Source organism: Sinohyriopsis cumingii, chromosome 12 (genome assembly GCF_028554795.1).
Source record: "Sinohyriopsis cumingii isolate HCF-2022 chromosome 12, ASM2855479v2, whole genome shotgun sequence".
Taxonomy (NCBI): domain Eukaryota; kingdom Metazoa; phylum Mollusca; class Bivalvia; order Unionida; family Unionidae; genus Sinohyriopsis; species Sinohyriopsis cumingii.
Genome location: NC_142972.1, coordinates 87,120,480 through 87,127,354, shown reverse-complemented (window position 1 = coordinate 87,127,354; position 6,875 = coordinate 87,120,480).

Below are 6,875 nucleotides of genomic sequence, written 5' to 3'. Positions count from 1 at the left end.
GAAGTTCTTTTTGGGGTCATCAACGGAGATGTTCTTGGTGTAATCAACGTCTCCAAGTACTCTTCAGTTCTGGGTGTCATTAACGGAGAAGTGGATGAACGTGAGGATGCCGGAGACGCAGTCACTGCCGTGGCAGATCGTGGTTTGCGAGTGTAAGGTTGCGTCCTGGCCGAAGTGCCTCTCTTGCGACTAGTTTTCTTCTGTGGACTTTTCTTTTTCTGGGGACTTTTTCTCTGTTTCTTTTTCTGGGGGCTTCTTTTCTTTTTCCGGGGTGGTGGTGTCTGGTCAGAGGAGAGTCCTGCCACTGGAGAAGTTCTTCTCTTTGGGGACCTGGTCTTTTTCTTCTTCTTGGGACTTCGTTGGACTTTTGTCTTGGGGATAACTTTGGGGGCATTAGGATCCCATCTTAAAAGTGAGCGAATGATGACCCCTCCTAGAGTACCGCTCCCTCCAGGTTTCAAAATGATTTGTTTTTTGGTTTGAGTGTCGATGCGGGGATCGGCCAGTTGGACCAAAGCGACTTTGTTTCGATCGAAAAAGCGTCTGGTTTGATGAGGAATCTGAATGATTCCTTGGAGTAATTGACGTGCCGTCACCGTGAACCATCGTAAGACTTCTTTGAGACTAGCTTCTAAGACACGAGCTCGTGTTTGTGGATTTTTTTCTCGACTGATGCCATACAAGGCACGAATCAATTTGACGGGAAGATGCGACTGAAGGGACGTCATGTTCACACTGTGTGAGACAGACGAAAAAGGGTCTGAGGTTTTTATAGATTTTTTTTTTATGGGGAGTGAAATGAAGTCGAGGACGGAGACGTGTACAGGACAGGCCCTCCGTCTTGGCACCAGTGGTGAAACAAGTGGGTACGAAATCGCAAATCCTCGGGAGTCGTAGGTTTCAAATCGACGAGTAAATAGGCGTGTGGCGTTTGAGTGGCATCATCGTACGCCTGAGTCAGCCAAGGCGTTCCTAACTGTTTGGCTAAGACTTGCACTTGCGATGTATCTTGAGGGTTTTAAACAAGACCACGTAATGCGCATTGAGACTGATGGTGCGATGGGCTTTACTTTGTTGAAACAAATTTTGGGTGATGTAAACGACACTGGCATTACGGTGATGCCCTTTGCGCGTGAACCACAGTTTAATTTCTTCTTCGTCTTCTCCTAACATGTCGTCGAAAATGACCAAATGGGTTTGACGGGAGTCAGAGACGATGCCGTCGTCTTCTTTAGGAATGCCTTCCACAAACACGATGGAATCGCCTTGACTTTCTCGCAAGAGGTTGTACGCCGATTGCCACTCTTTGTAACACCACACGATCCGTTGAGGTGGCCGATCGATCAAATGATGTTTATGTTCGATCAAACGTTTGACGAATTCGGTTTTGCCTGAACCGCTAGGTCCAGCAATGAGCATGTTAAAGGGATGGCGAAGATACAAAGCCTCCCAACTGGCACGATCTAAGTGTTCGTCGATGACTTTGACAGTAGAGGAAGAGGGAGCAGAGACAGCAGAGGTAGCCATTGTGTGAGAAATGTCACTTGTGACACGAAAAAACAAACAAGACAAGAGTTTATATACTTTTTCAGAACACGTTTATTGAATGTTTTTTTTTTAAACATGAATACGAAAGACAAAAATACATAAAAGCCAAAGGCTTAAGTACAAGAAGAAAAGGCACATGATAACCATGAACGTGGAATAAACACAAGTGTCTGTACAACATGTTTTGGGTAAAGTTCTAACCAGTTCTATAGTAGGGGGTAAGGTCACACAAGTGTCCTCCCGAAAGGGTCTTTCAGGCCTGTCCACGACAGTCCCGTCCTGGGTGACGGGTTCTTCTGACACCGTCACTAACACGGGTTGAAAAGTAACTTTTTTCCTTGAATAACTCTCGTGCATACTGGGCCACCTCTTGGGTCCAAGCCAAACCAATCTGGTTTCTTCTTCGTCAACGACTTGGTAAGTTACTTCAATGAACAATGAACTATCGATCTTGCCTAGGGTTCCTTTTTATATACAGACCAGTACCGACGTGACCGTACGGCAACGTAAAGTGATTGGGAAGTCGCACTCGCTTCAGGTATACAATTTGATAGACTTTTTCCAAGGGTCGACTGACGATGTGGTGAGTGGGTAAACGTACGATCTTGTTCGGTTGATAGGTGGTCACTTTAAAGTTTCCATCCTCTCCGGTTGGCAAGGCTTCTTTCAATACCCCAAAGTTGACCACTCGACTGGTACGATGATTCAGAGTCAGTCCTTTCACTTTGCACGTTGTGTGCACTTCTCCTTGTTTGTCCCGGTATTAGTAGCCGTAATTTTTGGGACCGCCACTGACGAAACTTAGAATCTTGTCGTCGGGATGCTCGTCTGTCCAGGCTCCTAAACGGTCTCCTTCGATGTCAGGGTGATGTTGAATCGGGTGATGGATGTAAATGCAACTGTCCGTGTCAAAGTACAGGACGCGTTCCCCTAACAGTTCTAAAGCTTCGTACAATTTTAAGCGAGCATGGGCTGTCACGTAAGCCGCAATGATGACATTTCCAAAAGGGTCGTCTTGTACAAAGTCCAGATCTTCTCAGTAATTGACCAAGATCAAATCCTCACGAACGACGTCCACGTGTTTCATGTATTTGGTTTTGTCGTGAATCATCTGGAAGTAGCGGGAAGGTTCTGTCAAATATTCCGTCTTGGGTAAACACGGTCGTTGTGCCATTTTACCCCACAAGCAATTTAACATCACTTTGGCAAACGATCGCCTGCCTTCGTTTTTTTCGATGTGGTCTAAAGAGATGCCTTCTTGTTGGTAGCATTTCTCTTTGAATTGTATTTGGTCTTCGGGAGTGTGACACCAGGAAGGATAGCCGCTGGCTTCTTGTTTCAGTTTCAAAAAGGCATCCACGTAGTCGGCGAAAATGCCTTTCTGAGTAGGGTCACCCTTGTGGCACTGTTGTGTCTTGGGAAAGTGGCAAATTTCGTACACTTCTAACAGTTGGTATCCCATGTCCAGAGCTTTGAACAATTCCACGCTGACCCAGGTTCCCGTCAAGGCACGTTCTTCCTGGCTGTGATGGCAAGGTTGGTCCTGGTTGCACGTTTCGGCACAAGTACGGCACAAGGGAAACATCAGTTTGCCTTGACAATGGTGAGGTAAGACGGGATGGTATAGGTTCGTGGGAGGCAAAACTTTACACTTGATCAGACCTTCGTATTGTCGAATGTTTTTCAGGTCGATGTGTTCCGTCAGCAATTGCGGGTGCCCACGGGAAAACGACAATATTTGCACACGTAGGGATACAGCGAACACACGTCCAAGTATTTGATTTCTTCTCCTTTCTCTTCGTCGGCTTGGTACAGCAAACAGGTGGCATTGGTCCTTCCTCCGTACAAACTATCCCTCGGGTTCAACGGGTCCATGAACTGGTAACTTTCCACGAGGCGTTTAAACTCGGGATCGGTTTTCATACGGTGATCGTACTCGTGTTCCCACATTTCCACCACTTGGTATCCTTGCTGTTCTAACTTTAGGCGCCGCTGACAAGTGTCCTGGTACAAGTCTTCCATGGTTCGTTGTAAAAACTGATTTTTAGTGCTACAGTCAGGGTAACAGACGGGACATCCGTGAAATAAGCAGCCGTTAAACTCGTACACGATCTTGGGGTTTTCTAAGTCCCAGCCATCGACCGAATACGTTCCGATGGTCTTTTCACCCCCTCCGTTGCGGGCATGCTGAATCCATTTGTCTTCCTTGTCGCACAAGTAATGTAACCAGCGTAGGGCTTTGACCGAGTATTGACGTTTGACATAGTGGGTCGTTTGAGGGTTGATGACAGCTACGGTGTTTTCAGGCATGAATCGTTGTCGGTACACTAAGGAACACGCTTTGGCAATGGTGCAAGCTTCTTTCAAAGGATCGACCCCTCCGTGTTCCATGAACAGTTCTCGAAATTTTCCACAGCAACGTCGTAAAATGTCCACGTCGGAACGACAATACTTTAGCATTTCTTCCTGAAAGTCGAAAGGGTCCGAGGCGTGAGCCTGGTACCAAGCGTAGAAAGCTTCTCGTTGTTCGGTACGCATGTTGTCGGGGTCGTAATAGTGAGCCTCAGGCAAATGGGGTAGAACGGCATGTTGATTGGCTTCCGTATTGAAAAAGTGTGGAAAGTACCCTTTAGCCATTTCTGTCATTCCAAACGTTTTAGGCATTCGACTCAAAGGCATGGCCAAATAGCTCATCGAATCTTTAAACTGCACTTGTCCCACTTGCATGAAAATGATTTTGGCTCCGTTCAAAGTCACTTTAGGACGTTCGGTACCTTGTTCCGTATAGTATCTGAGAAGAAACTGTCCATCGTATCCGGAGAAATTGTGAGCCATCACCGTGGCATGACGATGACAATCTCCATCACGTTCGATGTCCTCTTGGCTCCACGTCTTGTCGATGGGGTCTAAGACCCATTGGGCAAAATCGGCTAACGTGTTCGGTCCCCGAAAGATTTTTTCACGTCCTCCAGGAATCTTGCTGCAGTGAGGGCAATGACTGAAGATAGGTTCTTGAATGCACTTCTCGCACGCTCGATGAGCCACGCAGAAATTAGGAATGTGAATGCCAGTCTCTTGCATGCATTCGAAATCGAAAAAGATGAAATTGCCTTTCTTCTTGTGACCGTCCTCTTTCTCTGGTGGGGGTTGGTATTTTTGCACGTAGCATTCGTGTTCCAAGTCCACGATGTGGTGACAAATGTGACATTTTTTCTTTCCTCGACATACGTGTGCCTTGGCATTATTGGTAAGTATGCCTTGTCCACAGGTAGGGCACAATCTCAGCAGTTGACAAGCACATTTCTTCTGTGAACCTTGTGTTTTCAAATGTTGTTGGTAACAGGCAGGGCTGACAAACGTGCGCAGACAAGTCGAACAAGGCACTGGTCCTTCGCTCAGACAGGGTGGAGAGGCCAAACATCCTGGGTATTTCCATCCACAATGCTTGTGTTACTCTCGATTATTATGGCCATAGTCACATTTCTCACAGTAATAACTGTATCCCAGGAATCCAATGATACTGGTAATGGTATCGAAATGGTCATCGTGATAATAGACATGAATGTATTTTCCGTCCTTAAAGTCTTGGCCTCGAAACAACAGAGGTCCGCGCACTTCTTGAGGGTGCACTTTCAAGGTGTATCGTGGAGCTAGGGCATCTTGCAATTTTTGCATCTCAGGAATGCCACAGGGTGTGTCTTTGGACAGTCCGGCTTGTTGCAACAGGAGTTCTGCTTCGTTTCGTTGTTTGGCTCGGTCCGATTGTCGAATAGTTTTCCAGGCTCTTTTCCATTCTGCCGTGTCGTTCTTGTTGGCATAGGTTCGTCCCACCACGATGGCTCGAGCTAAACACATCTGGTCTTGAGGATTGTGAATTTGGACAAGGCTACGCTTAATGCTGCGAAGCTCGTTCACCAATAACATCTTTTTGCGTCCAGTCCCTTGAGGAAGAGAGACGTGAGCCATTTTCAGTGTGGCTTTTCCATCGGTGATGTCAAACTGGTCATTAGATTGTTGTACGTGTTGAATCTTGTCCATGATTTTGGAAGGGGTTAGTTCTGCGGGTCTGCTAAACTCGATCCAAACAGGGGATTTCAAACCGTCGTGATCTATGGATAGTGTCAAGCGATCGTCTTCTTTGGGTTGACATTGTCGCTTGAGTGCGGTGAGCAAAGAATCCCACATCTCGGTGATAAACCCTTCTGCTTTCTCCAATGGTACGTCGGCCTTGAAATCTTTAAACTTCACCGTGTAGGTGTAAGCCGTGGTTCTAAATTTTCTAGAGGAGCGCTTTTCCGTTTCTCGAATGGAATAGTATTTTTCAGGGTTGACTAAGGGTGACGAACTTGGTTTAGAGGTTTCAAATTCTGGTTCACTCATGTCCTCTTCAAAATCACTGGCATGAATTTGTGCCAAGATTTCAGCTGTGGTACGAGGCGATAGATCACGTTTCTGCCTCTTACTTTCTTCTTCTTCTTTCTTCTTGAATGAATGGGATCGTTTCATCTTGAGTGCAAAACGTCAACTGGCTCAAGTGTAAACACCATAGACTAATTTATAGTCATGGCAGACCAGCGTATATAAAAGGGTGTGTGTCTTGTTCTTTCACTATTCATTTCACTCTCAAGCCCAGCACAACGATGGAAGAGACTACCCAGATGCAACGTTTCGTCAGAGCTTTGCGAGGGGTCATTAGAAAATTCTCTTCAGACCAGCCGACGGACTACTCTCCTTCCTTTCGAGATAAAAGTCAAGATACTTGCTATATCTGTCAGAAGAAAGGGCATTGGTCTTCAGAGTGTCCAGACCGTCAAAAAAAAAAAAAAAACAGGGGCTAAAAAAGACAAAAGTCAAGATACCTGTTATTATTGTAAAGAAAAAGGACATTGGTCTCCAGATTGCCCAAAAAAGAAACAAGAGGAGTCAGAAGAAAAGAAGGATTCTTCAGAAGAAGAGAGGGATTCTTCGGAAGAAGAGAGGGATTCTTCGAAAGAAGCGAAGGATTCTTCAGAGGAAGAAGAGGAAGAAAGAAGACAATTCTATTTAAAAGAAGCAAAGAAACAGGAGAAGAAAAGAAGAAGGGAAGAAAAGGAGGAAAAAACGGTGAAGAAATTCAAAAAACAGAGAGACTAAACAAGGAGAAAGAAGAAGTCAATGAACTTTTAATTAAAGTGTTCTGTGGTGAATTGTGAATTGGATTGTAAAAAATGGATAAAAGAATACATGAATGATATAAGGTAAGTGTCTTTGAGTTTAGATTTTAAAATAAGAAGCTACACTCACGCACTCATACACAGACATGTACTATAAGGGTAAAATGGTTTGTT